Genomic DNA, 13261 nt, shown 5'->3' on the forward strand with positions numbered 1-13261 from the left:
CAGTTACAGCTGGTCAGAAGCTCCCAAGGGAATAGTCTTCCACTGAAAGACTATCATCTTATTAATTCAAAGCATTTCACAGAAATGTAAATTTTATTGCTTATTCATTTTTACAGGAAGTTGTAATCATTGGATTACCACATTTAATTTTCAACTGCATTGTTTTTAAAAAACCAGAAAGAATGAGATAACACGAAATATTTTCATCTTAGTGAAATGAAATATGCACAAGTATGAAAGCTCTGTATTTAAATCCATATGCAGATAAACTCCTGAGGCTGAGATTTGCATCCTGATTTGGGAAGGTAACAAAATGAGAACAACCTTGGAGTTTTTCATGGAATGAAATTCCAGACTGTGAAGAGCTCTGATCCCTGAACTTTATTTCTCTACTCTATTTTGTTTTGAGAGAAAATAGCCTGACTTGGGAAATTCTTTCTCTCCATGTCTGTCCCACTGCTGATACCTTGCTAAACCCTAATTCTGCCGACGTACTCAGTTCAGCAAGACTGTTGGCAGTTCCAATTTCCTGTAGCAGAGGCAAACCTTTTGTACTTTCTCCCTTTGGGCAGTTTTCTTTTTTTCCCAGTAATAGAAGTGTGCGAGGCCTTTCCAGCTGGGAAATGCACGTTGCAGGCGGCAGAGCCAAGTGTACAAAGAGAAAGGAGGCTCGGTACAAGTTACGACACCGACATCTGGCAGATAGATTTGATGTCTCTGTCACCTCCTCTGCTGGACAATGCTCTTGTCCCCAGAGTGAAGTCTTTGTTATACACTGGAACTCTGAAAATGTGACTGGCATCAGCTCTGCAGAGCACTTGGAGAGTTCTCATCTGCGCAGATCTGTCTTTGAAAGAAGTAAATGCTCCACCGGTCTCCCCAGCTTCATGCCCTCAATGAACATCAGGCTTTGGGGGCCCAGCCTCTGTTGCAGAAAGCTGCAGTGTGGTCACAGGGCAGCAGACATCCAGCTGAGGAATGATTTGGAGAGACTGAAGCAGAGAAGTGCTTGGGGGAGGAGCTGCAGTCACAGCTTGCTCTCCAAATAACTTGCGAAAAGTGGCCAGTTTTGCCCAGGAGTTAGAGGGCTGCTCTTCAGACTCCAGCACTGTTAGCCCCTGATGTTGGCCCACCACCTGTGGGGGATGGCTGCTCTTTCCATCTCCTTCATACTCTCTTTTAAGCTGCTTTGGGATGAGCTCTGTACAGAGGGATCATTTCATCACAGGGACAAGTCTGAGCAGGAGCCATGTGAAGGACACCCTGCAAAGTGACTTCACTTTCTTTCCAGCTCAAAAGTGGCAGTGGGAGGGTTGTTCTGTGGCTATGACAGTGCTTGGGGACTTGTATTTAGTTTCTAGATCTTCCAGTCTTTGTGGGGTGTGTGGAACACAGCCAAGATGGTGATTTTTGGTCTGCCTTGCTGGGCAGTCTGCTCATTGAGGTGGGCAGAGCCCCTGCACATCACAGACAGAAGGAGCAACAGTGTGAATTATATTAAATTGTCCAATTAGATTTTTCTTTTTTTCCAGCAAAGTTTAAATCCACCTTGAAACAAAGTTTTCCTTTTGGGCTAGTGCAGCAGTTCAGCTGAACATAAGAGATGCTATTGAAGCAATTTTTGGCATGGAAGACATTAAGTACCGTGAAGTCAGAACCAAAAGCTTGCAGTTCAGCAACACGCATAGCATGAAATTACATTCCTGAACATGTGAATTATGTCATGGTCAGGACCTAGGGCCATCTGACAACTGCCTTGGGAAGTTTTATATTAAAGTCCCGTCAAGCATTACAAGTGTCCTAAAGTGATGATGGAATGAGTGATTAGAGAGGGACCTAGCAGAGTTGGCAGCTGCTAATGGAAGGCCTTGAAGTGGAGAGAGACACTCCAGGCTCCCCACAGAGGGAGGACGTGTGCTAAAACATCAGCTCATTTATAGGGTTTATAAGTTATTTGTAAATGAACATGTACACCCACAGAGTGGCCTACTCCCCTGTGATCACTGAGCAACCTCGATGTGAGAAAGGGAAAAAATAAAAAGCTGTGTTGTGTTTTTGAAGGGAAATCGTGATAGTGGGCCCAAGGAGAGAACTCAGCTTCCATCTCTGAGTTTGCTCTTTCTCATGGAGAATGTGGAGAAGTCTTTATGTTTTAATAGCATCTCTTAAATACTGGTATATTTCCATCATATTTTTTGATTTATGAAGTATAAATAGGAAACTTTCTCATGCATGGGCTGTGTTTATATAACACAGTCTTACCATATGATGTTGGGACATTTTGGTAGTGTTTGCCAAATACAAGTTTGTGGCTCAAGTTTCTGGATAATTTAAAAATTTCCAAGATGGGCTTTTTAGTTACACTTTCCATGAGACACTTTTTCGTAATTGATTAAATTAATTCTGATTTAGTTTTGTCAAAGTTATTTTTACAGACATTATTTGTTTTGTTGTTTGTTTTTCACATCTGTTCATTTAAACATATTATCCTTGTGCATATAAATAATCATCCTGTTACACCTTACTCTTGACTAAAGTAGATGATCCATAAATATTAATTCTCCAAATTTAGAAATGTGCTCTGAGCAACACACCTTTAAAATTATATAATATAAAGAAACTACAGCACTTACTTTATTCTTAATGCACCAAATGATATCTTTGTCTCACTGGTGATGAGAATCCAACCTTCAGATTTCCATAAACCCAAGATTGTACCCACAGTTGTTTAAGTGTTGACAACTACTTTTTAATTCTAAAAGGAGTTTCATCTTCATAACAACTTTATGGAACTGAGAAAAGAAATTTATACCTATTCTCTAAATCAAATTGAATCTGTCACTGGATGTTTCCATGCTCTTTATAGGTTATACTCAAAGTACCTAAGGAAAGAAGGTTCATTTGCCACAAGTGTGAAACTGCACTAGAGAGTATTAAACCTACTCTGTGTCAAGGAATTCAAGTTTGAGGGTTTTTTCTTTCTGGTGAAAGTCATTTGGTTTGGGGCCATCAATTAAGCCATCAAGAAATCCAGCAGAGCCACAGTCTGATTACAATCTAATCACACTGCAGTAGAACTGCACAGTAATCACAGTTGTCATTGCCACACAAAAGGTTGCTGTGAGCTGTCAATCTTCCTATCACCAACAGGAAACTCAACTTCCATGCTGTTTACAAGCCTCTCTTAGGAGCACTTGGGCCTAAATCCTAAACAAACTTCCTCAATAATTGCCAGAATAGCACAGCATGGAGACTTTGTCACTAGAGGTCCATTATTCTTTAAATTGCCCTCTCACAGAGTCAGCCCCAGCGTCTTCAACACTCCTTTTGTTTGTTCCCATGCCAGGGGTTCTTGGTAGTATCACAATGAGCTGCAAAAGCAGCCTTTCCAAAAACTAGTATTTGAGTGCATCCAAAGAACAGCAGTTAAGCTCAGTATCAAATCCCCTTATTCCCTGGCCTACGTATTTGATTTGGAAACCATTGAATACATTTGTTCTGATAAAAGCCACAGAACGGGCTGCACTTTGGCACTTTCTGCTGTTGTTGTGGATTAAGCAAAGAATCCAGAGGTGGGTAAGGCTGCTGGGATGCTGATGCTCTGCTGGACCAAACTTGAGCTGATGCAAGGGGCTCCTGAACCAAACGCTGTGCAAATCCTTGCACCTCTGCCCTTCAACGACAGCTGAAGTGGCCAAGTGGAAAGGTGCAATGAGGTGTCTTTGCAACCACTGTGTTCCACAGCTCTCGCTCTCTCTGGCGTATTTTTGCTGCACACCAGGGAGGGGATTTGCATACAATGAGAATATTTTTTCTAACATAAACCAAAATACAGTCTTATTTCAAGGAAGGTTTGGAGGACAGCCATATACATTTTGAAATCCCTGGACTAGAATTAAGCTATTAAAACAGATTTTGCAAGATGTGGGGCTTTTTACAACAAAGGGAGGGAACGGATCTCTTGTTCATTTTGGGCCCTAAGAGTAATAGCTCATTACTCCCTTTCCAAAACAAAAGTGGAACAAATTGATTGCTTAAAGTTGCTTATTCAGGAACATTCCAATAAAATCCCACCTTATGCTTTGGCTTCTGTAATAGCTTTTCCCTGAGCTCCTGACAGCAGGGTTCTGCCTTTTGCTGAGTTAACAACGAGTTCTCCAGAGTATTGATTCTGAAGGCAATAAGGAAACTAAAAGGGGACCTGGATACAAGACACAGTGTGCTTGAGACCTCAGCCAGTCTGCTGGGTATTTGTCAGTCTTTGATTTCATGTTGAAGACTATAGAAGCAGCACTCAGAATGCCCGTTGTGCCCATTGTAAAGGTCCTTCTACAATTCCCCATGAGAAAAATTCTCTTGGGCTTTTATTTACATGCCTGTGTGTAAATGTGTACCTGTGTGTGTATATACATATATAAAATTCTTAACCTTTAACATTCTTCCTTTAAGAAATCATATAATCTTTAAAAATAATTTGTAATAAGAAGCATTACTTTCTTTGCACTTTAGAACTAGCAATTGATTAACTGAGTTGTTTTCAGCTGCCAGTGTCCTTAATTGGTTTCTAATGAACCCAGATGCATTAAAAATGTAATTTCAAGTCAGCCTGAACTCTCAGTAAGCTGAAGGCTCTTGCTGATCCCAGTGGGATATGCAGGTTTGTAAGACTCTGATATCTTTTATTTCTTGTTGTCTGAAAGAGCTGTTCCTATAATTGTTCAATGAACTGAAAAAAATACGTGTTTCATTACAAATTAAGAAGGAAAGTCACTGAAATGAAGGCGGGTTCTGTGGGTGGGCTGGTGTCTGTATCAAGTTTGCATGTTAATAGATCTGGAAGAATGTCACGGAGTATCTTGTTGCCTGGCCTAAGCAATTATTGGTTTTGTTGGTATTTATTGAGCCTCTTGGTGCACTAGGAGCTTGGCTTCTAATTCAATTATCTACTGAAGCACAGAAAAGCTGATTAGAAAATATGCTTTACCTACAATGTGATGTTTTCTTTTATAAAGATAAGCATACAGGGTAATTAGCTTTGATGCTAAGTAATTTTTCCTATGGGATCCCTTATTTGCATAACAGTTTGCATAACATTTAGTTTTGCTGTTTAGTATCAGAAGGCCCAAATTATTCTGGCTTTCCCAGGGAATTGGTACCTGTAATGCACCCTGCTCTGGGCTGATAAAGCCAATGTGTGGCTTCTAAAATCTCCAAATTATTCTTTATCTTTTAAGTGTTCTGGCAGGATTACATCCTCCACAGCCATACCTATACGTGGGAAAGAGAAATGTAACCGATTCCCCTGCTGACCTTTATCTTATTGTGTTTATTTAAAACAGGAAAAGCATGCCCATTGGCTCAGCTAATACCTTAAGTAACTAAAAGACACCCTGCTATTCCCAACTGCTGACTACTTCCTTGTTTGTTTCCCTCCTGGCTAGCAGCAGCTTGCATGTATATTGCTGTATGTATGCAAATTTTCAACTCCAGACAGGGCTTACCCAAGAAAACAAAACAGTCTGTAGCTCTTCCAAATTCCTGTCTGAGACTCCTCACCTGGGCTCTGTTAGATACTTTTGTTTACCTCATTGGGTTATTATCTTTTGTTAAGACACTCTCTTGCTGCCTTTAATTTTAAGCTAATAGAAAACATGTTTTATGTGTGGGTTTGTTTTCTTTTTAATGTACATATATAATCACTTTTGGACCTTTCCAGCATTATATGAAGAACTGCAATGTAAACCCAGATTTATTAACCAGGTTGTGACCTTGAGCAGTGCTCTCAGCCTAAGGAAACTGGAAAGCAAAGGCAGCTAGTGGAGATGTCGAGGGAAAACGATGTTTTAGGTCTGTCCATTTGAAGTGAAGGCCTTTAGTGCCTTAACTGCTTACACCAACATACCTCCCACTTTCAAAGGTACTTTAAAGTACATACACGGCCTTTAAGGATTTAAAAATTTTTAAAAAGATTTTTTTGCTAAAGCCCCTGAGGAACCTGGTGCTGTTTTGAGCATCTGGATGCTCAAGCCCTTCTGTGAAATCTGCAATTTGCCTGAGGGAGCTGGGTGAAGTGGAAAAATGAGCTGAGCCTGGAACAGCTGAACATCCTGCTGTATGTCTGGAGTTTATTTCAAAATGCTTAAGTCAGATGCTCTTTTATCAATTCCTGGCACACCAGGGAGTAAATATGGTCACCTACAGGAACTGAACTGACAAGATTCATAGGCCAATAGATCTGGGAGCAACTGGCACAACTTCTCAAATCAGAAAAGCTGGGACAGATCCTGGGTGCAGGGTCAGGGAGCAGCATTCCCTGTGCTTCATTAGCTGCCTTTGGTGCTCGTCCATTTGGCTCTTGTGAAGATCCAGCTGCTTTCCAGGGGTGAGTAACTGACTGGTGAGACGAAATGGCAGATCCACTGCAGCAGCATGTGCAGATGGTTATTATTTCAAATGGAAATGTTTGGGGTTTATTTGTCAAGTGTGTTCCCGAGCAGACAAAAGGACAGCTCTCCATCGTTGTTTGTAGTGAGGCTTGAGCACTGTTTACCAAAGAAGGGAAGTCTGAGGAGGGACTTGGTTATCATACAAAACAGGGCAGGAGGGATGAGTGTTTGTTTTTGCCTTGGATGGTGGTTGTGGTGACTATTCTGTGACTCCACAGGCTGTTGTTGTACATGTGCTTGACTGCCCCAGTGTGTGGGGACAAATGTTGCCTCCAGGATGCTTTGCCTCCTCTTATAAGGATGGTACCTGCAGGGAGTGGCTGGGGAAGGGCAGATGCCAAGGAAAAGCGAAGTTTTTCTAAAGAAGGTGAACCCAGCCCTTCATCCCTCCCTGTCACTGCAGCCTGGCATCTCCTCTCTCGCTGCCCTCCTACAGGACTTGCCAACCACCCCTTTAACAACCAGAGGCTGCCAAAGTGTTGACCATCAGCAACCCCTGAGCCTTTTGAGCTGCTGGTTTGCATGGCAGGGCCCAGGGTGTGTTTTAGCATGTCCCAGAGCCTGGACCTCTCCTGAAAATGGTAGCAAACAATGTGGCTTGCCAGGCAAACATGTGGTGGAACTGTCATTATGAAACATGTAGTTTTGGGAAAGGAACTTACTTGCCAGAGTGACTGGAAGTGAGTCAGTAGATCAGCCCAGATGTAAGGCCAGTGGAAAGAAGAATCCTTCCAGTCTTGGGTAAAATCTCAGTGCAATTCCTGTTAGAAATACCAGAAACTTGCAAAGGCACTTACAGAGATACAGTCCCTGTGCTCTAAGGAAAGGCTGGGAAAAAGTGATTGTGGAGTTAAAAAATCATCTACCACTTTTATTACATGAAGGAAACATGGCAGACGATTAAAGGAAGAGCTTTATTTGCTGCTGAAGATGTTAGATTCCATGTGGCAGACAACATCCAAAAATATGAAGTCACTTCCAAAAAACACAGCTGTTCTGTGGGAGCTATGATTTCCATATGCCTGGGCTGTCCGAGGACATCTTGGTGGCAGTCTCGGGACAGGAATGTCGTCATGAACACTGCTGAACTTTAGAGAGGACTGGATTGTTTTCCTGGTAGTGCCTAGTGACACTATTTTGTAATGCTAGCCTTTCGGAAAAAAGATATTCCCTGAATTAGCACATTACGAGCTCATTTAATGAATGTTCTGCCTCTCAGATGAGCGATTAAACTGACTGGGCTATTGCTCTAAAACTTTTATAGGATTGATTCTCTTGTAAGTTACTTTCTATCTTAGGCCTTTGGAAAATTGAAGAAGTGACTGGATGAAACCCTGGGAATGGTGTTGTGCTCAGCTTAGAGGGGTGTGTTACCCTCCCAAGGGATCATGGCTGTAGGAGTAACAATCTGCCTCTACTTCAGAGCTACTGAAAGTCATTAGGGTTTGGTATTGGCTTTACCTTCCCCTCCCTGTGTGTTTTTGTAGCTGCACAGTGGAATCTCACTCTGAGGTAGAAGGCAGTGTCCTCTTCCACTTGCATGCTAAATTCTGTAATCATAACATTTGTTTTCTATCATTTGAAACAGGCCTGGTATTCAGGTTTCACTGTAAGGAAAAAAAAAAGGGATTTTTTTCCCCTTTAATTTTTGCAGTAGAAGAGCAGTAGTGTTTTTTGTTTAGAAACTTGGGTTAAAACAAATTTGTCAGCCACTGCTCTGAAAGATTGATAGACGGCTCACAGATCCAGCTGCCTGTGAGGTCTGAGCAAACCCCAAAAGAGCCTAAGCACACTCTGTGTGTGGGAGAGGAGCCTCTGCTGCTGTGCAATCATTTATGTCAGCAGACATGGGATATTCCAGCCCTGGGCAAATAAATATACCCAAAATGAGTAACCTAGTGAGAGAAAGTTTTGGGGATGAAGGTGGTGAACCTGTTGGAATGGAACACACACTGCAGTGCTTAGGGAAGGAGGACTGGTGTGGGCTCTCTGGTGTCAGTAACATGTTGGGGTTGAGAGGTGTTTGAAGAGAAAAGAATGACCGCAGTGTTCTGGTGGGGATGGAGTCAGCCCAATTAAGTATGGTTTGCTAAACTGCTGACAAGTCTGAATAAACAAAGTTTGCGTGGACAGCTCTGAAGCTTACAAGAAGTCATTGACTTTAACTATGGTTCAGCAGAACTAAAATCTGAGCTAGGGGTACTTGAAAGGTAGAAATCTGGATGCTCCCAGCCTGGGGGAACTCTCTGGGTGTTACTAAGCAGCTTTCCCTGCCTGTAGTGTCCATCAGGTCACAGCCCACACTGGGGTGTCCGGGCACTGTGAACTTCCCCTGGAGTTATGTGGGCAGGCAGGTGACACAGAAGATAACAGTGCTCAGTACACTTACACTCACATCACCCAGCCACTCATGAGTGATTTTGATAAAGTCACTTCTGAGGGCAGTGCTTCAGAGAAGGCTTTTTAGAGGCACTGTGGGATGCTCTTTGATTTGCACCTACTTACCAAATATAAATGGTTTAAGTGTTTCCAAGCCATTAACAGCAGTTTTAAGCATTCCATTAGCAGACCGGGTCAGTTTTCTGACTGTTTTATTTGTCTTCATCGTCCCTTGTTCAGGTCCAGTGTTTGTTAGCAAGGCCTCCAAGCTGCAGGGTTTATATCAATATTCGTGTCTTTCCCTCCATGTAAACAATGGAGAACTTGAGCAAAAGCCCATCCAAGATCCTGGGAATTTCCTACAGAGTTCAAAGGAATTTGGAGCTAGCTTATAAATAATCAAACTGTTTCAATTAGAAAAGTTCTTTTATGAATGTAATCTGTGCAGGGCTAGGAACAACTTGCTGCACACAAATCCCTGAGCCACTTCTGTTTTCTTGACTCCTCATTAAGCGGCTAGAGAACTTTCCAGCATGGGATTAGCTGCTCAGAGAACAGCTTGTATCTAAATATTTTTATTTTTTAATTGTGGATTTGCCCCATCCGATCTAGAAACTGTAATGATTCAGAAATGTGTGGACAGGGACGCTCTGGCTGCTTGTGCTCTGCAGCCCCAGAGTGCTGCGTGTTCAGTAGCAAGCCTTGGCTCACAAACTTCCCCAGCAGGAAGCTTATAATGAAAGAGTTATTGAGCAAGAAACGGAAAGATTTAAGCTAAAGTCACTCCCAACTGAACAGCTGTCTTTGTTTTTAATTTGTGCTATCAAAAGGGATGGGGGTACTGGGGAGGAAGTTTTCCCTCCTCCATGCCGAGGCCATCCCTGACATTCAGGTGCTTAATCACAGCCTTTTACTGCTCCCTTCTAACACTTCCCCATCTGCAGCATCTCTGTTCTGGAAAGTAGAGAAGTGCTTTAAAATTGTGATTAATTGTGAATTTAATTGCCATCCCCTCCCCAAAGGAAACAAACCACAGCCAAAGCAGAGAGAGAAAATGACTGGCCCTGGGAAGGCTGGATATTGGAGCTCAGTGTTGGGAGGCAGATCTGGAGCCCAGAACACAGAACTCCTCCTCACTTTCTTTCCTGATGAGAGTATATTTCTTGGAGGCAGAATGTGTGTATCAGGATGGAAAGGAAGGGTGGAAATCTGGTCCTGGAATCGTACTTGCCAGCTCTTACCATGAATTAATTGCATTTGGCTTGCCCAGCAAGTATTCATTGCATTGAGAGAATACAAACAGAATTTTGCAAGACTGAGCTATCCCAGCTCCAGCTGGGATACTTCCTACCCAGAACTCCAGCAAAAAATCTGTGTTCTACCCCTTTTTTTTTTTTTTGGAAGCACTAATGATTTTGCACTTGATAGATGCCTGGTGCCACTGTATCCATCCCTGACTCCTGACTCCTCTCTGTCTGCAGCGTGACTGATGCTGGCTGGTTAACTCCTTCTGCCCCAGATGTGGCTGCATGTCATTCCAGATCTGCCAGTGGCATAAAGTTCATTAAAAGAAGTGTTCATTAAAAGAAGTTCATTAAAAGGAGCTCTTTGACATGAAAGCCCTCTGTCGGTGTTATGTGGATCATTAATGTGGCATCTCATACCAAGTGCTGCTGCACTTCTCATGTTCACAGCATTGCCATGAATTCCTGCCCTGCAGAAAGGTCAGCATTTCCCCAGAAAAATATTCCCACTGCTTGGCTGGGCAAAGGCTCAAAATCTCCAGGCAGTGTGGGAGCTACTGCCCAAACCAGCTGCCTGCCCTCCCCAGGGTGGGAAGGGCATCCTGGCTCTTCTGCCCCTTGCAGGCGATGACACTTCAAAGAAGAAAATAAATTATTTCTATCTTGCATCAAAGCTGGGTGATAACTGTGTCTTCTCCCCTCTGTACCCTGTAATACAAGCAGCTTCAGATGGAAAAACTAAAAATCCCACCAAAAGTCCAACAGAGGATTTTCAGAAGGGTTTTCGTGTTAGAAAAAGGACAGGGAACTGTTCAGGCTTCAGGCTCGTAGAAATCCTTTATTTGTCAAAAGAGTAAGAGAAGCTGTTGCTCCCCTTTGAGAATCCTCTGTACCTGGCGACTGCTGCAGGCTCAAAGCTTCCCCTGCTACTGCACTTGCATCACTGCCCCATAACAGCTCACCTAGGGTGGGGGTTTGGTCCCAGCAGCTCTCAGCTGGGAGCAGATTTCCTCAGTCCTCCCCGTATCTGTGTGGCTTTCAGAAAACTTCATTTGAATGGGCATCTTCTCCCAAGGAACAAGCACTGCTTTGCTTCTCTTGGCCCCTCTTCTTGGAGGAATGGTGTTAAAAATGTACTTTTTCTGTTCAGAAAGATTTTTCCTTCTTCCTTCCTCTCTCAGCCCCCCATGTGATGCCCTGAATGCAGCAGTGCATGCTTGGCATGTAGTGCCTGGTCTTCAAATCCTTAATGCACTGGGCAGTCAAATTCCTATGGGATGCAGCATTCATGCTGAGTTTTGCACCTGGAAGATGGGGAAGACAATTGAAAATCAAACCCAGTAAGGGGAAAGTGTCTGTGCTCCCTGCTGTGCCACCCATATATGATGAGATGATTTCTTGGCAGCTCCTGTGTCCCCAGGAATGCCTTCCACAGCTTCCTCAGGAACAAAACGAAAATCTGGGGACCAAAACCAGAAGTGAGGTCAGAGCTGTTTCTGCCTACAGCAAACATGGGCCATGGGGTCTCCAGGAACTCAGACTTTCCTACTGGGCAGGCTCCTGTGTGAAGGGAGTGGCCAAGGCCATGCCATGTGTGTGACTCCTGACCCTGGTACCTGCAGGAAACCTGTGCTGCTGCCACACTTCAGCAAAGTGGCTTTAACCTGTGATCTGAGTGACTTTTACTGTCTAGATAGGGGAGTAGGTGCTGTATAGTCTTGTCTCTTGAGGTATTACCGTCTCCTGGGGCAGGTATGTCCCCTCTTAATGTCTGTGCTCACATCCAGAGCCTCGAACTTTCTCGCTTGCCTCCCCCAGCCCCTCCAGAGTCCAGTCTGCTTCTATATAATAAATAAATCTGTTTTCTTTTGCCTTGAAAGGAAAAGGGCTGAGGGCTTCCTAAACCAAATTGGGTAAATTGTTTATTGTGTGAATTTCAATAAGGGTTTTGAAAAGGAAGTGGTCTGTAAGCCCTGATAAACATTGTGCAGTAGATAGCAGTGGGGAAGGGTTGTGGTTCCATCTGGATGTACACACAGCCCTGGCCCTCTCCTGAGTCTGTGAGAACAATGAATTATATATATCATGTGCTACAGGGCTGGCTCCTGGGCTGCTGACATCAAATCCCACAGCCACTGGTACCAGTGGCTGTTGGGGATGGGTTCTGGGCTGGCAGAACCTGTGTCTGACCTGGGCCAAGGATGGCACTTCTCTTGGTCAGGGAATACACTCAGTGGTGCTGTGGCTGGCTCTCCACCAGACTCCTTAACTGTGTGAAACAAGGTGAGCATTGAATGGGGAATAAATACAGCCAAATATTTCCCCCCCAGTCCAAGCTGGGTGTGTGTTTCTTGCCCTGTTGCCTCTGTAGGCTCCCTCCTCACACAGCCACAGGAGATTTGGGGTCTTGGCTCACAGCTGACAAATCCTGAACACAATTTTTTTTTTTTTGTCTGGCCAAGAACTATTTACATAACTATGTGCTTTAAGAGTCAAATAAAGACATGATTTCAGATATAAACATGCATTACCTTCAGAGCATTAAAAACTCCCACAAAGTAAATTTCTAACTCTAATAGCTCGAGTTACTGTGTGTTTAGAGAATTAAAACTTAGTGGAGGCAAGATGGCACAAGTGAAATTACAGCAGGAAAAGTTCAATATTAAAATTACATATAAAATAATGTTTTCAACAAAAGATTGCCCTTTTTTTGTCTTGTTAAGAAGGATCATGGTACTTAGCCTAGTGGTTATATTCTAGGACTTGTAGATGTTTATTTCAGCAATTGTTTTTTTACCAAAATTATTTGTATCTCATTAAAATGTAGGTAATCCCTTGCTTTAACTAGTATCATAAAAGGAAAAAAAACAACACTGAAACAAAAAACAACAACAACAACAACAACAAAAACAACAACAAAAAAAACCAAAAAACTGGAACTGATGTGGCCAGAGCAGAATCTCTTTTGGAAGATACATGAGAACCTCATAGGATGTTGACTTGTATTGGCTCTGAAGTCCTTTATGCAATAGTTTCACTCTTGTATTGAAAATTATACATCATCTGTATTCCAGGGTTTTTTTCCAAGCGTTTCTGGAAATCCCTGGATATTGGCCAAGTTCTCTTGACAGATGAAGAGAAAATATTTGGTGTGCTAAGATCTTGCTGGGATGGCTTAAACCATTAAGTGCC

The 13261-nt window shown here is 42.9% G+C and overlaps 1 long non-coding RNA gene across 1 annotated transcript; it reads left to right on the top strand.

The window, feature by feature from the left end:
* Nucleotides 1-4622: 4622 nt before the first annotated feature.
* LOC138120193 (uncharacterized) lies at nt 4623-10393 on the top strand. The gene is made up of 3 exons (XR_011155776.1): nt 4623-4657; nt 5717-6382; nt 10307-10393. It is a non-coding gene; the product is annotated as an uncharacterized lncRNA (long non-coding RNA).
* Nucleotides 10394-13261: the final 2868 nt, after the last annotated feature.

The sequence above is a fragment of the Aphelocoma coerulescens genome, chromosome 18 (genome assembly GCF_041296385.1).
Source record: "Aphelocoma coerulescens isolate FSJ_1873_10779 chromosome 18, UR_Acoe_1.0, whole genome shotgun sequence".
Taxonomy (NCBI): Eukaryota; Metazoa; Chordata; class Aves; order Passeriformes; family Corvidae; genus Aphelocoma; species Aphelocoma coerulescens.